This window comes from Calypte anna, chromosome 4A, assembly GCF_003957555.1.
Source record: "Calypte anna isolate BGI_N300 chromosome 4A, bCalAnn1_v1.p, whole genome shotgun sequence".
Taxonomy (NCBI): domain Eukaryota; kingdom Metazoa; phylum Chordata; class Aves; order Apodiformes; family Trochilidae; genus Calypte; species Calypte anna.
In genome coordinates this window covers 22,912,447-22,936,301 of record NC_044248.1, presented here as the reverse complement: position 1 = coordinate 22,936,301, position 23,855 = coordinate 22,912,447, and the positions used below count along the sequence as shown (strand labels likewise).

Sequence of the window (23,855 nt, the reverse complement as noted above, 5' to 3'; positions counted from 1 at the left end):
TACTGTTAGTTTAACTTCAATCCAAGTTTGGATTATGGCAGAAAAAGGATAATATTGAGAAAACCCAGTACACAACATCAAAACTACACATGCTCCAAGTGCTCATCCAAAACTCTACAAGAATGAGCTTCTTACTCATACTTCTATCCCCTTCAGTCCAGCAGAAGGCAACCTGAGTCAGGCATACTAAGCCATACTGCATCACACCTGACAGTGTGATCACTAGATAGATAGTGTTTACATTAAGATGAGTGTTCTAGGTTGGGGTTTTTGTTGGTGCTTTTTGGGGGGTTTTGTTGTTGTTGTTGTTGTTTTGCTAAAACCAAACAAACAAACCCCAAAACCAACAACCAAAACATAACCCTTGGCACTAAGATGTCAAAAAGATCAGGAAGTACTTACAAGAAGCAACTTGTTCACTAAGTGACCTCCCAACATCAGCATCACAAGAATGAGTATCATAAAATAAATAACCCCTTGACCTCAGGTATTAAGGTATCACTGTATTTCCTCTGAGTCAGTGATAGTAAGCATTTTCTTCTAGCTTTCCTAGGAAGCTCACCAGGTTACTGGGTTCATGTAGCCCACCTGCTTCTTCAAAAGAAGGAACATGCACTATCAAACTAAAAAAAAGCTTAAGAGTTCTGGGTTTAAGAACAATAATTCATACAAAAAGCCAGAAATCCTTTTCTGCAAACAGGACACTATGCTCTTCTGCTATAAGCCTTAAACGCTCCAGATACAAAACAACAAAAACATCTTTCCTCTAAATCTCTATAAAACCACACAAGCTGCTTTCAGGCAGTTTGGGACAAAATACCAGTACTACTGGGAGTAAAATCCTAACCAAAAAGGAGTATTTTACTACCAGATTTTACTCCTTGTAAATTAGACTCTCCCAACATGGAAGGCCCAAGAGAGCAGCCCTGTGCTGGGGAGGGAGTGTCCTTGTCCCAGGGGTCAGGAGGGCTCTGCAGAAGTGCCAGCCTCCCAGCTGCAGCCAGGTTCAGCCTGACACCTGTAAAGGTCAATGCCATACAGCAGTGCTGCCTTGAGCCACACAGCATTCTCAGCTCCCACGCAAAACCATCTGAAAGTGAACAAATTACCTCTCCTCCTGTTTGTGAGGATTTCTGAGGGGTTACTACTGGTTATATTTAACACATTAAAATATATTTAACGTATCCAAACTTGTAATTTAACACAGCAAGGAAGTAGGATGTGGCAGGTAGTCTATTCATCAGACTACTAGAAGCCAAATTTATTATGCAATGCTTCCCCTTGGGCTAAAATCTCTCTCCCTTTCTGCTGCACATTTGAAAAATTAAGTGCTATTAGCTTTTCTGTGTTTAACCATCTCAATCAACTGTAGTGCCAAAATTTAGAAAAACAAAACACAATAACCTCCTGCCATCTTCTATTGCTCACATTAGTCAAAGTGGCATTTTCCTGGAGGAGAAATTAAGAGAAGAAACCACTTGCTCTTCCTCACTGGAGATTAAAATGCACAGAATAACCCACCCTTTATCTTCTAGAAAAAAAATAATCTCACGAGGTACTAATTTTCAGTGAAGCAATGATGTAGAAGAGTAAGTTACAAAGACCCTACTCAAGAAACAGGAGAGTCACCAGATAAGCATTTTAAAGTTGTCTTTCTTTCCATTTGAATTACTGGTTTCGTTTTTCCACTGATACCAACCTTGTACTTGCCCTTGAAGCAAAAGGGGTTTGCTTCTCAAGAACTGAAGACTTACTTCCAAATGCATGTTAGTTGATTTGTAGTTGTAAAATAGCATCTACCAAATTTAGAAGCTGCCTTTTACATTCATTATAATCACACAGTCCTCAGGATAGGCTAAGGCCATTTGCTCAAAGACTTTGAATTGAGTATGCTACACACAGCTACTTGCAATTACAAGTTTTAGATTCTCTTCATCAGCCATTTTCATATTCCAATACAAGCAAGCTAGATATCCTTGGACTTTAAAGGATCAGATAATAACAGCACAATTCCATGGGAACACCACAGTTCCATGTATTTCAGTTTATGCATTGTTAATACTGATGTTCTTGCAAGAGAAAAATAAAGGATTTTTTCAGTAAACTCAATGCCTTTTTACACTTAACTTCTAGGTCCAGGAAATCTGATCCAAACCTACTGAGCAAAGAAATCTCAGCTCGTGAGCTTGAGAGTCCATTCCAAAGCAGAAAGGCGAATACAAACACTCCTGAGAAGGCTCAGGAGACTGCACAGCTCCCTGTAAAGAAACACGGGTGAAAAAAATCTGCTAACAACATGTAGCATAGCTCTTGTCCAGCTACAGATATAGAACCATGGGGTTTCAATAGCAGTTTCTTTAGACGTCACTCTTTCCTATCATAGGGCATGATCATCATACCCCAGACTGTAGCCCAAGCAAGGTTTGGATGTATTGCTAAGTCCAAGAGGGTGCCTATAGTACCTCAGACACCTCAAACACATACCCTTTAGAAATTCAGAAGGCTTCAAGTTTTGCAATTCCTGCTCAACAGGAAAACGAAATGTATGCAGCCTAGAACAAAAGCATAGTGTAACCTGGCTAAATCACTGCACTGTAGCACTGCAAGTCCTACCTAACAGCAGAGAGGAGGCCTGCAAAGTCAAAGCCACTCAACCTTCCATTTTAGGCCAGTTCACCTCCCCCCACACTTCCATACGTGCTCGCAACTGCTTAAGAAAAAAACAAAAAACAAAACAAACAAACAAAAAAACCCAAACCCAGCACAACAGCCCCCCCTCCAAAAAAAACCCCAAACCAAACCAAACAAACAAAAAACCACCAAGCCGAAAAGCTGCTCCCAGTACATGCTGTATCCATGCCCGTAAGAACAACCTAATGGAAGACAAGGTCCAGCAGCTCCACACTAAGCCCCCCGGATACCGAGGCAGCACCGCGCTCCCCAGCCTGCTGCTCGGCTGAGCACCGGGCTCTGCTCCCCCGGCAGCCCGGCCGGATGGGGCGACCACCCCGCGGCCCCAGCTGCTTACCGCGGGCCGGGCCGGAGGGAGAGGGCAGCGCTGCGGCCGGAACAATGTCTGCCAGCCGGAGCTGCCGCAGCGCCGAGGGAACGAAGGCCGGAGACCGCCGGCTGCGCTTTCCCGACGGCTTTTGTGCCGCGGGGCAGCACAGACGGCTCCAGGGCACGCGTGTCCCACCGGGGGGCGGGAGGTTAAACCCACGGCCCCAGACAGGCAGCCCGGAGATCGGCGGCAGTACCGCCCCGCCGGCCCCTCGCCGCCAGCCGCCCGGCCCCGCAGGTGACAGCGGTCGCGCAGGCCGCCCCAGCCCCGCGGAGAAGGGCCGGGAGGCGGCGGCGGTCGGGCAGGCCCCGGCGGAGGCAGCCCGGCTCAGCGGCGGCCGGCACGTCCCTGATGGACCCCTGCCCCGAGTCGGCGACAGCGCGGCCGGGTCCGCGGTCTCGTCCCCCGCCCCCGGGCAGCCGTGACACCCCCCGCAGCCCCGCTCACCTCCCGGCGGCAGTGGCAACAACGACCACGACAGTGCGCGTCTGCCCCCGGCGCCGCCCTATTTAAGCCGAGCACGGCGGGAGCGGCGTCTGCGTGTGCCGAGCCCGCCTCCTCCGCCCGCCCTCCCGCCCGCCGGGTGTTAGAGCCCGGCCCGCCTGGCCGCCGCAGCGCCTTCCTTCCCGACCCGGCGGGATCCCTCCCGGCCTCCCGTGTGTGCCACCTTTCTGCCGGCTGCGACAGTCTCCGTGGCATCTCTGAAGCGTCTTGGCCCGCCGGTGCTGCAGAACTTCGTGCCAAGCCCCGGTGAGGGCGGAGGAACGCTGTACGGGGGCACAGATCACAGGAATCACAAGCGAGCGAGAGGAGCATCGGCACTGCGGGTGCATCGCTTTGTACCTTAACAATCTGAGGTGGCAGCTTGCAAGTGAATTTATTCTTACAGCTTTGACAACGACATCTGCATCTGCTGTAACCGGGCTAAAAGGACGTGAGATTCAGTATGGAAGTGGTGGAAGAGGATGATGACCTCGTTGCAGTCCAGGGTGTCATCTATTCAGCATCACTAAACTTTATGAGGGGGCTGCAGGGTCTGGGGTGCACCCTGGTGAGGCAGAGGCACTCAGGGGCCCCTCGGCAACCTCTGACAGTCACCACAACCGGTTTTGGTGTGGCCCGGTGCTTCGCCAGCCCATTTGACCTGTAAATCATCAACCTGCATCTCAAAGTCCCTCTATGGTGCACACTCTGCATTGCCAGTTGTTTTCTGTGTTTCATGGGTGTTATTTGGATTATTTTAAGTATGGGGGGGTTAAGACTATACACACATATATATATAACACTTTCTAGAGTTTATGAGGTACTTTATTTCACATAAAGGTAACTGCTCTTTCTTGATGATTCATTCCATGCTGGAGTATACCAGGCTTAGGACTTCCTGCAAAATGAAGGGTTTTAAACAAATGAACAAACCTATATTCACTTTTTGGCAAAAAGGAGAAGTGCACTGATGAAGCTGCTGATAGACACCACAAAACTTCACTTGGGTTTAATTCCCTTCTCAGTCGAGGAAGCAGAAACACATAATCCAGGAGTGTATTTGTCTGACCCTAGCTGTGAGTAGACAAGGAGCCCACACCCCTAAAGCTAATCCAGAACCCCAAAGCACAGGCAACATGGACATCAGCTGCTCTGTGCTCTGCTGGTTTGTTCCCATTGCACCACACTTCATGCTCATGTACAGACAGCCAGACTCTGCCAAGTGATTTTTGCATTACATCCAGGGATGTGGTTGAAAGATCAAGTGATGAATAAATACACCATCTCAGGCACTGGTGACTTCATGTTTTGTTCTGAAAGCATGTAGCTTCGATCTGCCAAGCACCAAAGCTCATTATGAATTTATCTTCTGTGCTAATTAATCCTTCATTATCACATCTTTCTTCACATGTGGGTTTACTTAAGGCCATAAACCACACGTTTTATCTCTCTCTCACAGAAACTTCAGTGAACTGATTTTCTTTCACTGGAAAGAGAGTTTCTCAAAAGTCTCTACCATATATACCTTTTGCTGAATCCCATCATCAACATCAAATTGCAGAAGTCTCAGCTATGCAGTATTTAGATAAGCACCTCAGTAATGTGAGGTATCACCTCTCTACTCCTACTTGACACCCACTAGGTTATACATCCAGGGACTACATTGCTCTGTTCCAGCTAATCAGAAAAGAGGGGGACACAGTTTCAAACAAACTACTCAGATAAAAATATACAGGAAACAGGAAAACAAGGAAGTAGGAACTGTACATAAACAAAATCTACAATGGAAATATTGGAGTGTCGTACACAAGGGATCTAAGGAACCTGGCTCCTGGGGATCAGCACAAGATAGGACCCTTTAACAGCTACATTTAAATTACATATTTAAATTACATTTTACATTTTATCAATGTAAAAAGGTATGTAGGCTCTAAATCCCTTTTACAAGGGAAATCTGCTCTTGTTAAATAAACCAGATAAACCAAATAAAGACAGACATCCAAAAGGAGACTGTGGTTTTTTCATTTAGAGGGATTTCCATATACTCCTGTCTGTGCCCATTGCCTCTTGTCTTTCCTGTGGGCATTGTTGAGAAGATTCTCCCTCTCCCTCAAAAAAACCCCATAGGTATTTATAAAGACCAATGAGATCCCCTCTACACTTGATCTTTCCCTTCTTGAGGCTGAACAATCCCAGCTTGCTCTGCCTCCCCTCATATGACAAAAAGCTCCAGTCTCATCACCATATCCATGGCCCTTCACTGGCCTGTCTCCAGTATGTCCATTTTTCCCTTGTACTGGGGAGCACAGACTGGACACAGCTCTCAAGGTGTGCCCTCACTAGTTCTGAGTAGAGGAAAAGGATCATCTCTGCATGGGGACCATGTTTCTGCACATGGGGATGGGCCACTTTTGATCTCAGAGAAAGAGATCCGTGGAAAATCAACCAGCTTTCTTGGACCCCTCTTCTCCTCAGGCCCATTTCATTAATGAGGCAATCACACTGTAAACAGATTGTCCAAAACAAAGGATTTCCATTTCAGCAGCGTATGGATATTACAGAATTTTTAGCATCAGCATTTGCTTGTCTCAATAATACAGATATTGAAAGACAGTTCCTATGTACATGTAGCAGCTACCATTAACAATGTAAACTAAGCATCTGACAGAAAATAAATCTCTTATCTGTGTTCTTTTTGTTTTGATTCACAGGACATGCACATCTCTCCACTGAATTGGGTTATCCCAAGTGTACTATTTGAGAGCCATCTCAAGTGTATAATTTTTATACAAAACAGACTGCCTAGTCCTCTACCATATTGTATCTGCATCTGCTTACATTTGCATGGAACCTCAAGAGAAGGAAAACAAAGAAATGTGATGTAAATAAGCACTTCAAAATGTCTAGCATATATTGCAATTAAAAAACATGAGCTACTGGATCCAGGAACAGGCATAGTCACTTATGTCTTGTCAGCCCTCTTTCTAGTGGGAAATGGAATCATGTTCATTTTGCATTCATACCTCTTTCATACACTTGAGAAAAGGAACATAAATCCTGGTAATAAATGCCAGGCTGCAAGCAGGGGAGTGGACTCATAGCGGGAAGTGAGCAAGGAACCAGGGGTGACTCTGGCAGAGGTAAAATGCTCTCCCCAACAGTCCCAGGCCACCCCTGTAGGTGACCAAGTGGTTTTGCCAATAACCCCAGCAAACTGAGTTAACGAGTCTGGGCTGCAGTCCATACAGACATTAGGTGGGGAGCAGCAGCAGGACCCAGCACTAGGATGGGGAACAAGAACTGAAGATATATATCTAGTGCTTATCAAGGAGACAGGGCTGGAGACAAGCTACCTGCAATGTTTCTCCAGGCTCCATCTAGAAAAAAACAAACCAGAAAGCTGGGAGAGCAAGGGACAGGGCTGGGAATGGCATGGCCCAGGGCTGAGCTTAAGTGAAGCCCCTGGACCACTGGACAAAGGCATAGGTGGGGATCCTGGTGAGGCTACTTGGGACCATGAAGGTCTAGAAGTGTCCCTAGGCTTCTGGCAGTGACACTGGTGCTGCCTGTTCTCAGAAATACAGCGTGTGTCTGGTTGCGTGTCACCTGGGGTGCTCCTGACACCTATTAAAAGAGTGGTGACATGGGGACCTAAGTTGCTTTGAAGTTATATGACAGATTTAGCTGGGACAGAAAGAAATTGTGTGAAGAAAAGACTAGAGTAAGGTACTGTGGGCTTGCAACAGATGAAGTGGTTTGTTGCAGACAGCTGAATCTGGTTATTTCTATGCCATTTTTTCCAGGTCTATGTCAATATATGGGTGCATTTTCATCTAAGAAACAACACATCATATTTGCTGTAACAGCAAATATCCCAAAAGAAAGAGCCTCCCAGAAGAACCACTGTCCTAGGTCAGAGAGAAAAATATATTTGGGGCCATTCCTGAAGACCACAATTATCTGTCTTCCTTACACACAAATGAACACAAACACAAACCTATTGATGTCATGAATGAGCTGTATGGGCAGGGCTCTGGGAAAAGGTGAAGCCACGGATACACTAAGTTCCATGAACTACAGGTTTTCTGAACATTGAAACACCAAACCAGGAAAATAAAATGTTTACAAAACCCTCTAAGTAAAAGGATGGAAAAAAAAATTAAAACCAACTAAACAAAAAGCAATCAAACAGAAACATTTTCTAAATTCCTATTGCCTACCAGAAAAGACACATAATATATACTTACTCATACATATACACACATGCATACACTCAGCACACAGGAACCGCCCTTCTCACAGCACCGGGGTGTCAGTTTGAACTCCAGAAGATATGAAGAAGATAAAAGGACTCCTATGGAAATAGTGTTCTATCCAGTAAAAAGAAGACAACCTGGCCACAACTGATCCATCTTGCTTATGTCAGGCTAACAAGAATGTTATTCCTCAAATTACAAGGTACCTGTGTAATGACACAGGACTGAAAAAGCCAGCATAATGCAACAGTGGATTGCATTGTGCTAAAGCAAGATCATTTGCCACCAGTCCTTTTTCTTACTCTGAGCTTTGCTTCACAGGCTGCGTTTTCCCCCTTCCCCCTCCAAGCTGTTCATATGCACCAGTTTATTGATTGCTTCATCCAAAAGATCAACATGAAGCTTTTCAGATCTGAGAGTTCAGTAAACCCACCAACATAAGGAGGACGCTCTGCTCTGTTTCTGCCAATCCAGTATGTACAAGCCAACTGTGCCCATTCGTTTCCATATCTATCCTTTGGAGGAGGGTCAAAGGAATGACACAAAAAAAAAAAAAAAAAAGTTTACATTTTTTACTACTAAAATCTACTTGAGAACAGAAGCTTAACATATAATGCTACATCACAGAAATACATAAACTGACAATAAAGTTCCATTTACTTACCTGAGTATTAGGTAAAATATACAGAAATAATCTGTGCAAAAAAGCTCAAAAGTTAAATATTTATTATGTTTAAAGTCCAACTAAGAAATGAAGTGTCTCTGTCAAAAAATAAAATACCATTTCCTTAGCTAAACATACATCCTGAGCTCAACCGTTTCTGACTGACAAAAGGGGTAATTTGTTTTATTTGCTACAGCTTATAGTTCACCAGTACACATTTAATACAAAACTGAACATCAAAGCCAGTAGTGCCAGAATACAATATATTGAACGTCCCTCACCACCAATAGCTTCCAAATGCACAGCATGTTTTCACCTTTGTCACAAACCCACATCTCCCCACCACTATTTCCAAGGAGTACTGATACACAAGCACAAGGTCAGTGCTGGGTGCAAGGAACATCTGCTTTTAAAGAATATTGCAAGTTGAGTGTTCTCATCTCCCCAAACTTGTCAGCTAGCCAGCATGCTCCACCACTGCAGGGATTCATTTGGCCTCCAACTTGATGTTAGTACTTATAGGGGACAGAATGGGAACACAGAGTGACTGAGGACAAAGCTCAAGAGTTTAGACATAGTGATTTTGATGCTCTGATTTTAAATTAGTGCCTAGCATTCAAAAGTACCTCAACAAAACTTATTTCTTACAAAACACATTCATAAACACACATTTATATATCACTTCTTTGATTTGAATTGTCATATAACACCTGTGTCACAATGCTTAAACCATGTGTGTAAACAGAGCTCTGCTTGTGAAAGCACAGCCCCACATCTCATCTGCTGAGCCCATCAAGTGCCACACAAGGCAAAGGTGCAGATGCCAGCCCAAGATGATGGGCAAGCAGGCCTTGGAGGTTACCAGTTGTCCTAGACAATCCCCTTCAGCAGAGGGAGAAGATCCACAGGAGCCACACAGGTAAGACACTGAAGCAGAGCCTTCTGGATAAAACCTCACAATTCCCATATGCAGCAAGCCCTGCATCAGAGCTTGGATCTGGTGGGAAAGGGGGACAAAGCGCAGGGAGCTCAGGTTGTCAGCCAGAATAACTCCGGCTTTAGTTAATGTTCCTTCTTGGTTACAAAACTGAAGCTGCACCCTCCTTCACACTTCAGTGTGAGGCTGTGTTTAGACAGGGAGAGAGTGAGCACCAGCACACAGAAGATGTGCAGAAGATGAGCCCTGGGAATTTTTTAAATAAAAGGCTCGTAGGACATGGATAAGATCAGCGTGGCAAACATACACCCTGTTGAAGTATTCCACAACAAGGTACGTCAGTAAACTACACCTCCATTTGGGATAAAAGCCAGTCCAGGGATTAAAAGAACAACTTGTCATGGTCTTTCATAATAAATCACCTGTTTTGTCTCTGGAAACGGGTGGAAACAATTTCACCCTCCTCACTTCTATGGTGTGATTCATCCAGTTGTGGAGCACAGGAAAACAAACAGGCCTGGCTTGTGAATAACAAAGTTTCCTATGCAAACTCCCATTTTAAAGGAAATAAACTGGAAGAACAGGCTAAATATGGCTCTCTGGTAAAATGGTGTTAATAAGTGGAAAATAAGCACTATTTGGCCATATCTGTGTTATCAAGAAGCACCATTAAGCAAAGTGCAGGTTAAGCATGTTGTCTACACAAATGGTGCTGCGTTTTGGCAGCATTTCCCTGCTGGTGAGCACTGGCTAGTGTGCAGTCTGCCATCGTGCACGGATGCCAAGCAGGCTTTGAAGATGGGACACTGAGTCAGTTCTTAAAATGAAGATTCTCTATCCCATTCCTGAACAGCACAGGATGGTCAAGCCATCACTTCTGAACTGGTGTTCCCCAGGACGTCTCACTAATGTGCTGCACTGGTTTTGGCTGGGATAGAGCTACTTCTTAGCTGTAACTTCTTGTCTTGTGGCAGGGGCTCATGAACATGTCTAGGGATATTTTAATGGTCTAAGATAAACATCTTCTCTGTTTTGCTTCGTTATATGTTAGGATGTAAACCTCTTAGAGTCAGCTACATCCAACACTATTTAAAGCAGTGGTAGGCATTTATATTTAGAAAGATATCCTTTACTATTCATCCTGGTAATGAAATTCCTATTTTTTATATAGAGGTGGGCCAGGAGAAATATTTTAGCACTACTTCATGTAACAAACTGCTTAATAATCTTATTCAACATTAATATTTGAAGTGCTTAACCTTATTTTTATGTAACATTCACGGACACCTACATATTGATACTTTAGAAAACTGATTTTCCAAAATCTCTGACGAGAATATCTAGCTTAAATTGCTCTGTCTCAAAAATAAGTAAATTAAGTTCTTATTTTAGAATTTCTGCTACCCAGCAATGACAGATCCTACTGCAAGGCTGTTTAACCTTTATACAAAAATACAAGCTTCATGACTGTGTTATATATTTATGAGGCTTTAATTAAGAGACTCTCAAAAAAATTCTTTCATTTGTTACCATAAGTTGGTAATCTATAAAGTACATAGAGACCTGAAAATGAAGAACATTTTGCACTGAGATCATGTTACAGAGGACACAGTTCTTGGGTGGCTGCAAGTGCCATGCAGTCTGCCAGCAGATCATGCAGACCAGCCCTAAGCTTCTGGCTGGAGCAACACAGGAGCACCTCAAAATCCTGACCAGGCTCTCACCAGACTACATTTGTCATTGCTTTTATGATACCTGAGGTTTTTCTGTTGTAAGAATCAATAAGGATAATGGTCTCTGACTCTTTCAAGCTTGAAGATACCAATGAAGGAAACAGAACCAGAGCCTCTAGAATGGACTAAAGTCTGGGATGCCATCAAACAACCTTGTACACCTACTGCTCAGTGCTAGGATCTGTTCTCAACAGAACCATACTGCACATCTGAAAACGAGTGACCAGCCTGGATTTTGATATATAGGCAAAAAACCTCAGCTGTTGAGTTACTATTTATGACTGCCATAAGGCAAAGATAGCATGGCAGCATGTATATATTTTCCCTGGCTGGAGAGAGAAAGAGTAAGGAGCTAGGAAATTAAGAGATCAATATGATGACAAGATTAATGAAATTAAATTCACATTGAAACTTAAAGCTTAATGTTAAATAAAAATTATTTAAGTTTGACTTAACTTAAGCCAACCTAAAAGCAATTATTTTACTTCAAACTGTGTAGACATTTTACAGCTTCTTTTCCTAATTGACTCCACTTCCATTATTTGTATATTGAAGTAAATTAATAGTACAAAGATATTAAAAGAAAAACCATATGACAATTTTAATCTCTGCTCCCTGCAAGAGCAGCCACCACTGCCTGCAGTATCTGCTGGTGGTAGCAGCACTGCAGAGCAGACACTTGCAAGGCCAGCAAGGCAGGGGTTCTCAGCAGCAGTGGCAACATGTGAAGCCCAGAGTTCTGCCAGGCACAAGCCTTTTGTGTCCTCTGAGCCAGACTGCTCTGCCAGGGTTCTTCACTGCCCTCCTGGGCTCTGCTTCTCCATGGAGAGGTCAGTGCTGGCCCTCCTGGCTGGCATGCCAGGCTTTCTTTGGTGTAACAAGGGCATTGGGTGGCAATGCTGGTCCCAGGGCTGAGGGTGCCCAGACAGCTTCCTGGCACGTCGGGGGCCAAGAAGGAAAACTGGCATCACATTCCTGTCCCATCTGCATGGCACTGGGTACTGCTGCAGGGACACTTGGGCTTTCCATCATATGAGGATTTGCTGACAGCATCCAAACAAGCATTTTGGGCTAATTATTAGTTGTGGGGTTTTTAACTTTAATTTGCCTGGAGTGACCACAGAGAATGAGGGCCCAGGGGTATTGGTGTGGAGTGCTGAGCAAGTTAAAAAAAGTAAAACAAGAAAGCAAGGTTAAAGTAGACTTACAGCTGAAATTACTAAGGGTTGAAACATATAACGTGGCACAAATCATTGAGGAATGCAGCAGGTATCAGTTTAGCTTGACTGAGTTAATGACAAGCTGAAAATTATCTAATAAGCCCAGACAAGCAAGTTTTTTGGCTCACTTGTTTTTGAGTTCAGGGTATCAACTGCACCACCCACAAGGTTAGATACAGGTGTTGTTCTTTTTGCTAAACCCATGGCGCCTTAGAGTAAAACCACAAACTTCACAATTGTTTAGCAAATCTTAAATGTGGTAAAAAGTTCAGCATCCAATACTTCCCCTTTGGGTTTTGATGTTTAAAAAAAAATAAATTGCAAATGTGCAGGTTGCATAATAGGCTCTTTCAAATTACAAGAGTACAAATGCAAACTTCCCTCTGCTCTAACATACCTTAACAGGCAATACAAAGCAGAGGTAACCTTTAGATACCAATTTAGAGATTAACTATTAGAAACAAATTAGAAAAATTAGAAATTTTTTTAAAAGGAAATAATAAATAATTTTAAAATAAGGAAAAAAAAAATAATCCAAGATCTAGTAGCCCTTCCAGAAAGTAGGATAGTGTTTTCCCCCTGACTGCAGCTGCTTTATCCTCTGTAATGGCTCAGCTCAGCTCTGCCTTCAGCCTGCACATGGCCTTCTCTACCAGGGCTGTAGGTGGGCACATGGGATCCTTGTGTTCCTCACCCTCCCTCGGAAAGAAAGCAATGTTCTCTAGCAAGTGCCTCTTACTATGCACAGACCCAAAGACAAGTTTCAGTTTAGTATAGATATGAGTTATTAATTTTCCTTCATTATACTCTATATTCTCTTCTTTACGTTTAAAGGCCTGAAAAATGCAACTTCCTCTTGGCTATTATCTGCCCCTATTAGGCACAGAAAAACTCCCTTTCAAAGCCCAGGCTATAATCCTGGAGCACCCACAGTCATAAACTACACTGAGTTATCAAAGATCTTGCTTTCACAGGGATGAAAGGATCTTTATCATGTTCCCAGATAGCATCAGGAGGACATGGCTTTGCCCCATGCACGGGTTTTCCCTCCTGTGAGAAGGCAGTCTGAGCTTGCCTAGAGTGCCACAAAAATGTGTCAGCATCCAGCAGCATCCTGCAGACACTCATAACAAAAAGTAAAAGCCAGGTCATCCTAAACTTCCAGTAAATCTTCCCAACTAAAGCATGGTAACATATATTTCCTGAAATTTGTTATTGTATACTGTAGCACAGGGCAGCAAACCACAAGATATTACTGGCAGGTTGATTTGATAAGAATTGTGAACTAGAAATATAAAGTGATAAGGGGGCAATGCAGAGATCATCTTCAACCTTCTTCAACCAGTCCAAGTAGGCCATATGTGGTACAGGTCTCCTTCTTACCATTATAGTAACTAAGAAGCCAGCACTCAATTTTTAGCAGTCCTTTAGCATGATTACACATGCACATGAACTGGGGACAGCTAGCAGCCTTATTTAGCTTCTTCTGGAGCTGCTGAAAACCTTTCCCCTAGCTTCCACAGAATTCAGATAGGCATATTAATAATTCACACTGGGTGCAGTGTACTGCCTAGAGCTGTTGCTACTCAGTGAGGTTTTATCTACAGTAATAAGATGGCACTGTTTTTTTACACTCACATTTACCCTTGGAACCATCAGATTTTAAAAGCACATGTAACTTATTAACAAGTAAGTCTCAAAATGCAAGTTCTCCAGCAAGTAAAAAATTCCCTTTAATATCCATAAAGGATTCCCACAGAGTTTTACAGTACCAAAGCAAATGTCTCAGACAGTTAAAAAACTTAAAGTATCCAAACTCTTCATATTATTAGAAAAAAAAGAAATTCAAGGAAGGACCATTACTGAGCCTTTCCACTGAGAGAGGAGGTGTTATGTCAGCAGAGCAGCAGCAGTCTTCCACCTAGCAGGGACTTCTTAGGAGGGCCCTGGCACCAAATCACAATTGCATGGGACCTCTGGTTAGAAAAAGAACAGTATAAATCTTGGGAAGCAGAACTATAGATATTTTTTTGGAGCGAGGCTCTTGTTTTTTACATATTTGAGACAACAACGGTAAAAGTAATTAGTTAATTATCCTTATTAACTAAAAATGTGGAACAAATTAAAAATTAAGTCAAAAACACTGTTTCTAATTTATGGAAAGATATTTGTATCTTTCAGATAATACTCCAATTTTAAGATTTATGTTACGATTTTTTGCATCTAAATTCTTTACAAATTACTCCCAGTCTAACTGTAACAAGTTAATACTTGGTGTTGAGGGACTCTTATGCTAGTCTGACTGTCTCAGCCCTAATTCCACTAAAATCAAGAACAAGATTCCCCTGGCTTTCCACATGGAAGGTCTGGTAAGAAGGCCATCTCCAATTTGCTTATGCTTCCTCTTTGAACCATCAACTCCAAAGCCAGACATAAAACCCTAATAAAAAAAGTGGTTGAGTGGGAAGGAAAAAACTCAACCAATATCCATGTTTATCAAAGGACCAGCAAAGTGGGGAGTATTCTCATTCATATGTACAGCACCTGAAAGTACCTAGTGTGAATTAAATTCAGAAAGATTATGGAGAAATGTTTAATCAAAAGATCTCTGCACAACTGAGAAGAATGCAATCAGTATCTTACTCTGACTGAACAGGCTTGCAAATAAGTTCACCACATAGTGACTACACACCTTATCAGTCTTGTTATATTGTAACTAAAGCACCAGGAATCTAATGGTATATCCATCTGAAATTTCATCAGGCTATTAATAAGCTGAGTGCTTTCCAGATACACTCAATAGCAACAGCAAAATCTTTGGGTTGTGGGTAGGAATAAGATATTGCCTGAGTAAACCTATTAGCAGATTAAAACGTGTTTAAATATTTTATCATTACTTTCTAACTTGTTTGCTGGTTGGTTTTGTCTATTTGTTTTTTAGTTTTGTTGTTGTTGTTCCAGTGAAAGTCCATGCTTTGAGTCTGCATGCAGCTGTCACACCACAGCTGTATTTTCTAGAAGGCCTTTCTTCAGCTACACTGCTATCCCAGCACTGGTTTTCCACATCTCCATTGCCAGGACAATGGGGCAGTGGTTATTCTGTAGCATAAGAAATTGTCAGCCTCACACAGGCTGTGTATTACATTAGTAAACTGTAGACTAAGCTGAAGGATGCGGTGCTTAAAATAACATTTATCTGAGGCTCCTGTTGAGGACTGCGGTATGTGACCAGTAACAGGGCTGAGCTGATACATGCACTGCTGAGTAATCCAAAGCCCAGACTGAATAAAAAGAGCAAGCCAGCAAGGGCTTCTGAGACCATCATCAACATTATAACCATCCATATACTCCGCTCCTCTCTCCACAGCAGGGTCCTCCAGAGAGCTACTATCACATCTGGACTGGGAATCATTCCCTATTTGGCTCTCAGGAGCATGGCTGGAAGCCAGGAGAGATAAAACTGAAATAAAAAACTTTCATGAGCAACTGCTGTATTAACTGGGGTTATCAGAAGGAAAACATTCCCCAAGTCAGGGGAAAATCACGACTCTCGTGACAAAGCCTCCATCCTGTGCCTTGAGTGCAAAACTCCCTCCCAGTGGGTTGACCTTCCAGAGCCTCTCTGTTCAACCCATGTAGGCCCTGCAGGCTGCTGACATGCACCCATCCTCACCTGGTGCAGCAAAATAAAGGAAGCATAGGTGCAAACGGAGTAAAAACCATCCAAATGAGTAAGTGCCACAGAGGCATCTCTACACTGGTACTCTCAGTGGTACAAGACAGCCAGGTAACAGGTAAGATTAGCCCAGAGCTGACACTCTACTTCAGTAAACAAACAAATGAGCCCAGATGGCTTTGAATAGCTGATTATCCATCCTTGTTGTGTAGCACAAGCATGACCTGAGAGGCGCAATGAACACAATTCCCTCTCTGCAGTCACTAGGAGCTGGAGAGGCTCAGCCTTCAGTGTCATTTATCTCCTTGTCACAGCAGGGCACAGCACAGTGCAGCTCGTCAGACAGTGCCTCTGCCCCAGACCATGCTTTAGCTTTCTTTTGCTCCAGTACAGCACACCCAAGACCCCATGTGGTGGGCTGCACAGGAGTGAGCACGAGTCACCTGCAGGGGAAGGGAACAGCAGATGAGCAATGAGCCAAGACTTGGTTCTGCTTTGAGTTCTGGACCAGCACCACCACGCAAGCCCAAAGGACTGTTCATTATCACCTGTGGCCATTAGAAGATGTGAGATTCCCAGAGGCAGCCCTACTGTCCCACAGGAAGGGACGCACAGAGGTGTCCCCAGCTCCAGGCAGCTGTTCCAATGCTGTCAGCCCTCTGCAGGGAGGGTCCCACACCTCAGAGTGCCTTCAGGCACAGACAAATGCAAACACTGTATGCCAGTGCAGCTGACTGCTCTGCAATCCCTTCAAGAAATCATGTTGGTTTGTCCTCAGAAAGCTTGCCAACATTTTTTTAATGGGCATCTACCCTTTTATATCACTCTCAAAACAGTAATCCATCTTTTACCTCCTGACTAGTCCAGCTAGAAGGAAAAACTCCATGACTACCCAAACAAAATGATTGCTACAGTAATATTTTGAAAGAAGGTATTTAAGCAGCTCCTACTCTCCTGGATTATCTTTCCCAGCTTGCTTAGCGTGGGTTGCTAATGCTTCATTTGTATGGTTACCCACTCACATCCACACCACACAGATGTGATGTTCACAGAGAGCAGAGGTGGCAATCTGCAAGGCTTACAAAGTAAATTAAAGGTGATGGGTAGGAAATTATTTTCCATTTTTAACTGTAACTTCCTGGTAATTACACACCTCTTGCTTCTTTTCTCCTTAACAGAGGTTCACTCAGTGATAGGAACTTTTACAGAGATTTAGCCCCCAACTCTAAACTCACCATGTCCAAATGCAGCTCTCTCATGTTTCTGCACTACTGATCTTACCCATCAAAACCAGAGCATCATCTTCCACATAAATTCAACAATAGCAGCAAAAGTCCACTGAACCCTTGGCTCTTGCCCTCTCCTCTGGATAAAAATCTACTTTGGGGTCAGTGCAACATTTTTGTATATTAACAAGCTGAGAAAGGAAAAAAGTGCTTAGAGTTCATTTGTTTCCAGGCAGGGGCTATTTCCTCCCTCTCCCAGCTGGAGAAAGGAACTTATTTCTAAAAGGTTTGTTTATGGGGCTGATACCTCTTCAGAACAGACAGAGCAGCCAAGTTCTGAATTCACCAGCTCTCTCTGTGGTGGCATTTCATAGCTTTCCCACTTTATGTCCCTGCTGCTGGTATGCACTTCACCCTGCAGCAGTTTGATACTCAGAGGGCTTGAGCCACGCACTCATCCATGCACCCCATGGAAGTCCAAGAAAAACAGTATTTGTTCGGGTTTTTACATGCACTGGCATGTTTGTTCAAGGATGTGTCAAAGAACACAGAGTCCTGAGCTGTCCTCTGTGTTGCAAAGATATCCTAATACTACAGTTGTCTTTAAGGAGGAACCTTTTTGCTCCGCAGAGCTCGTGGTGCAAGGCAGGGGGCTGAGGTCTGATTGGATTAAATTTTGTGAAAGCAATCCTGAGACTAAACTGCTCTGATTAGGCTTCAGGTCCTCAGATAAACTCAGATAATTTACACGAGTGTGAGAGGAAGGGACAAACCTCTCAGTCAATGCCTCCAGAGGAGGAATGCTGTAAGAACCAAATGACACTTATGCACTGCAGTAAGGTCAGAAAAGTTTGGACGCACCTGAAAAAAGTAGTGCACAGACTCTGAACTTTACTAAGTTAAATTGTATTTATCACAATTTGGAAACAGGAACAGAAATAATATTGGATGCAGAAATCAGGACTTTGAGATATGGGGCAGTACCTGACAGCCCCGTGCATAAATCCAGGCTATAAACCCCTTTTGTCCCTGGCGTTAAGCAGCAGTATGAACATACATGAGGGGAGCATAAGCACTCAAAAAGAGATCCCTAGTTCCCTTCCCACTTCAGATCAGAATTTGAGCAACAAACTTCTGGAAGTGAAGATGACACTCATGACATTTCAGCAGCCCTGGCCTCCTCTGCAGGAACTGAGCACACCCCAGGCAAAGTCCTGAGGACATGGTGGGGAGAACCCACAACACAAACATTAACTCGATGCTCCTCCCAGCTGGCTCCCTGAGCCCAGTTCTCCTTTCTGCCATGGCTTACAAAGGCAAGTTTTGACCTGCTCAGAGGTACAATCCAGCAGTAACTCTGGACCCAGCTCCTGGAGTGAGATCTGCGGCAGCAGCTTCCAGGAAAAGCCACTTGCTTCCTCTGCATTGGGCAATGGATCATCAGCCTCTTATGAATGCAGAGAGAAATTCTGACCCGTTCTGTGTCAGCATGAGTTTCTAGAATGTTAAGAAACTTCCTGGGGGATGTGCAGCCAGTCACGTATGGTCAATAGAAGCCTGAAAATCCTAATGGTTTAAAATTGAAAAATGACAATTTGCCGCTATAATTTTCCTCCTCCTCAGTTCTCTAGTGATCCCTTCCTACCCCAAGCACCATTCTGAGAGTATCTGAAAGCATACCAGACAAGTGCTACACAGCAAAAGCTCTGGCACAGACGCCTTGTAGGGCTTGAGTGGGGAACAGAGGACTAGAAACAAGTGTGTGAGAACACCATTCTGTCACTCCAGTAAATGTTCTGTGGAGTTGTTTTTTTTTTTATAACATGTCACATTAGACCAAAACACTACAGTATGTCAAACCTCCTGCAGAGATTTTGTCTGATCTCTTTTTGCTGCTGGGGTAGTTTAAAAAAAAAACATGCAATCTGCACATAGGCTGAAGTGAAGTCATTCAGATACACTGTGCCCTTCAAAGCAGAGAGGAACAAGAGCAGTAGTATGGGGTCTCAAGGGCACAAAGGCAATGTCCCACAGCACAGCTCCTGCCTGCAGTTCCAGCTATCTTTCCAGCATCTCCTCCCAGTCGCCCAGTTGTAGATGGGTGGTGGTGGGGCTACAAACAAACCCCAGACAACTTTACAGGGCTGCCCAGAGGGCAAGCAGAGTGTGACTGAGGAGAAAGAGGTTGGTATAGCTGAGCCAGCCTTTGAAGAATTCCCTTTGAAGATTAATATATCTTCTTTCCAATCATTAAAGAAAACAGTCAATTCCTATGTCCTACAGAAAAGAAGGTAATGGTCTCCCAGTGCTCTGGTCAACTTTTTTTTTTCTTTCATAATAACATTTCCTAATTTCCTTTCAAATCTGCAGCTACCACAGACCAGCCAGAAGACACTTGCATCTTTGATTACATGAAAAGCACATCTCCTTTAACAATGCAGACTTTTTCTTGCATTTTGTGGCATTATCATCACTAGTAGAAAAGTCACAGTTTCAGACTTACCCTCCTAAGGTCAATTTTTCTGCTAACACATACCCAGACCAAGTCAGGACTGCTCCCAACTAAGTCACAGTGTTGCTGACTCCTTTAGGTTTCTGAAACTGCCCTGGGACTTAGGCTGCAGTGGCATTGTCCCATCTCAAATCTCAGAGCAATGTTATCTCCATTTCACAGATTGAGAAAGAAGGGCAAAGAGAAGTGCACTAATTTGCCCACACAGCAAAATGAATACCAAGAATATGGGCAAAACCCAGAAAAGTCTCTGCCTCTATGCCTGCTAGCAAGACTTAAATGAAAAGTAGCAAGATTAAAGTATATACTTGCTCTCTGTTACTCCAGTACCTACTAATTAGAGAATAAACCTGAAAAAGCAAAGATCTACTCTTATATTTCAATTACAATTACACAGATCAGATCTAGGTTGCAAAACTTCCCTGATGTAATTCAGGGAAAGGTGGCAAACGATACAATCCCATATCAACACAGTTTGGCAAGTGTCCCTGATGTCAACACAGCAACACTCAAAAGAGCTGGAAGGGTTCATTTCACCCAGAAAAATAAGGGGTCTTGCCATATCTGCATTGGCAAGTAGGTGCCCTGGTAAAAGACTCCTTCCCCAAACCTGGCTGTGCTGCTCCACTCAGGATGAGCTGTTATTTTCAGAACTCCCTTTACTGCTTAAGTAATTTCTTGAGTACTTGATAAAAATAAAAAAAAACAAAACAAAACCCAAACAAACCCCAAACCACTGTATTTTACAAATCTTTTACAAATTTCCCAAGATAATGTTCTTTTCATAAAGAACACAAAAAGTCATAAAACAACTTTCAAAGTATAATAATGTCAGCAGTCTAGTTTACTTCATAACTTTTGGCTTTGACCCTTTTCACTGTATAAAATTTATTTGATAACTAAGATTATTGCAACATCAGTCAGTGAAAAGCAGTCTTCCAACTGTAGCACAGGCTTTTTATACTCTCTTGTTGCCCATAGCTCAACAAACTCCTGAATTTCTTTTCTTGCAGACATCTCTAGCAATGATGTGTGGATACTGCAACTTGAGTCACACTGGAACTAGATGATCTTTAAGGTCCCTTCCAGCCCAACACATTCTATGATTCTATGAGTTTGGCCTCTGGGGATTTTTGGTTCCTTTTATCTGATCATTCTCCATTAAAAAAAATCCAACAGAATGAAACGTGAAAGAATGAAGCTAAAGCTGAATGTAGAGTGGTTGTCATCAATGCTGAGCTACTGGGTGACTTGCATCTCACACAAAGCTCTTCTGTGTCCTCTTCCTCTTGAAACTCCCCAGCAGCTTTTGGTGGCACTTGCCCTTCCCAGGGTTAGCTTAAATTAGGTCAGAGTTTATCTGAGAAGGGAGAGACTATTTTCTGCTTTCTGTTTGCACACTGCTGGGGTTGGGAAGATCAGGGGCTCCTTCAAGTTGCAACAATTAAGAACTAGTGCCGGGATCTGCCAGATGTGCTGGCATAAAGCCAAAAAAACTCTCTGGAGTTAACAGTAATTGAGTGATAAGATGCCAGTATTGGAGTTTAGACCCAGATTTCCCCTTGTGCCTATAAAACTCCAGGATAAAAACAATGAACTCCAGGAATTATTCTCCCTTCGAATTGATGAACAGAAATCTGGAGGTCCAGTGGTCACATTTTTTGTCCTTTCATAAAATAATTTTCCTGATAAACTTGGAGGTGGGGGGTGTCACTTGTGCCAAAAAACAAAACAAAACTTAAAATCAGCCAATTTAAGCTCTCTCGAACACCCTGAGATATATTGGAAACTTGTTCAAATTAGCCTTGTTTAAGAATTAAGCCTCCAGTGAATTCAAATCCTTTCATACTATAATTTTTTTTTTTTTTTTAGTGACATGAGATCCCCTCCTGTCACCACCCATCCAAAAAAGAGGGGAAAAGAAGGAATTTTCTATTTTCACTGCAAACATGTAACATCTGCCCAGCACCATCGGAGTAGCAGAAACTCTTCTGGTCTAAGATCTGACAGGGTACCCGTGCAGCCCCCAGCACTCAGCCCTGCAAGTCTGTGCTCACCCCACTACCTTCTCCACAGCTTTAATGATGGAGTAGAAGAGAGGTGAGCACAAAGAATCTCAAACCAAATTGAGATGACATTAATAAATTAAAAATGTTATTGCTAATACATCACCATCCAACTAAGGTGCAGTAATTTCAGGGGACATGCATCCTGCTCTTGCAGACAATGCTGCTTACAGGGAGTAATACTGTTGCCTGCAGTCAGGTTGCTGTTACGAGTAAGGGTGTCTGGATCCTGCCATTAAACAGAAAACAATTCAAGACATATGCAGACTAAACCGTAAAGTGAAGTAGCTGCAACAAAGTTTCCAATTTAATTTCACAGGGTTTGGCGTTGCATGAATTTTCTTTTCACAAGCCCATGTTACTATTGCTTGCAGAGGTATGCAACAATCTATGGTTTAATAAACAAGAATATTCAAGACTTATCCATCTACAAGGAGGAATCTACTTATCTGCTGACTGCAGAAATTTATTTAAATATCAGTCACATGTTGGTTTTGGAGCTTATTATAATTTTGTTAAACTCCTACTAGGAGTCATAGAAATATACACACACAAAGATCTGTATCTGATATATATATATATAAATCAGACCGATATTTCTGTAATATCCATCAGTAGTAAACAGAAATCCCAGGTTCACTAATGGCAGGTGCTTTTTTCCCTACAGCACTCATTCCTAAGCAAAAGTCACCTCAGCTGGTAAAGCTGAACTGAGGATTATCTTTATACAGCAAGATCTTGGCTGCATGACAGAAAAATTAAAGGAGCCTGCCGATCAACTAAAATACTACAGCTCCAAGTATGTTTGGATGACAGCCAAAGTCTTGGAATTGTTTTGCCATGAAATCTGCTTTTAAACAGGAAGAACAGGAAAGTTTTCAGTCTGGAAGAGGCTCTGTGATGAAAAGCTTGGAAATCAAGCCCATTATTCACATCCAATCAAGCCTGCCCCTCCTGCTCCTTGCTCCCCTCTCCATCCCCACACAGGCGTGCCCATGCACCCCATACATGCTCTGCACCTCTTACACACTTCTGGGTGTTGTTTTCAACCAGCTGCTCAACCTTTAATTCAAATTTATATTGCTGATCTGCCATTTGAGTGAGTTAGGCTTCATTCACTCAATACAGTTCATAGAGATGACTGTCTTTTAAAGTAAGTTCTTTGACAGGATTACATATGACATATACTTCTACTTCAGGTCTACCGGCACCAAAAGACAGTAAGTTCAGTATTACAAAGAGGCTCTACCTGCTTTTTCCTCTCTGTCTCTGCTGGAGTCTTGGTCTGGAGCTGCATTTCAGACACCACATACTCTTATCTGACACCTCGGTTTCTGCACAGGCAAGTACAGCACAGATATGTATTTTGAATGCAAATGAGGTATAGAACTGTACTGCTTTTGTGGCTGTAATACAGGGAGATCTCCACAGCCCCTGCTGCTGCTAAATTCTGGCAGCCATTCTCTCACTGAAGGCAGCAAGAGGACAGTCCAGGGTCTAATCCTGGAAATAACAGATGACTACAAAGCAGAGCCTGCACACCCTGAGGCAGATTATCTGGCCAGCTTCTCTTCACCTAGGACACCCAAGGAGTGTCCTCCATCACTCCCCAGGCCTGCAGGTAGCTGTCCCAGCAAGGCCTGGATGCAGGGGAGGTAGCCTCAGCAGCTGCAAGAGCACTTGTTCTGCACTGATCCCACCTCCGTTTCCATACAAGCCATTCACATAGTTTTCATAACATCGTATGTAATATAGATAATAATATAATAATAACATACAGACATATATATCTAATGTAGAATATGTTAGTCATTCATAACACCATATCTATAATATCTGTTTTTGTGGTTTCAAAACAATAAATCTGGTTTCACAACTCCTGCTACTGAAGCAGTATTACCTTGTAGCAGCCTAACGTTTGCTAAGCCAGATTTCTGTAAGCACTTGTGAGAGGCCGACAGGGCAGAGGCAAACTTTGGGCTTGCTCCTGTACTGTCCCCTTCTCTTTCACCCTGGCATCA

At 43.2% G+C, this 23,855-nt stretch overlaps 1 protein-coding gene across 3 annotated transcripts in view; it reads right to left on the bottom strand.

The window, feature by feature from the left end:
- ACSL1 (acyl-CoA synthetase long chain family member 1) overlaps window positions 1–4,133 on the bottom strand; it is a 38,519-nt gene extending 34,386 nt beyond the window's left edge. Inside the window, exon 1 of one of the 3 annotated variants that reach the window (XM_030450234.1) lies at window positions 3,729–4,133. The gene's annotated coding sequence lies outside the window, so the exon portion shown is untranslated. Of the gene's footprint in view, window positions 1–3,028; window positions 3,219–3,508; window positions 3,624–3,728 lie in introns of those variants that run through there. The other 2 variants (XM_030450235.1, XM_030450232.1) reach the window with 2 other exon arrangements.
- Between the last annotated feature and the right edge of the window lie 19,722 nt (window positions 4,134–23,855).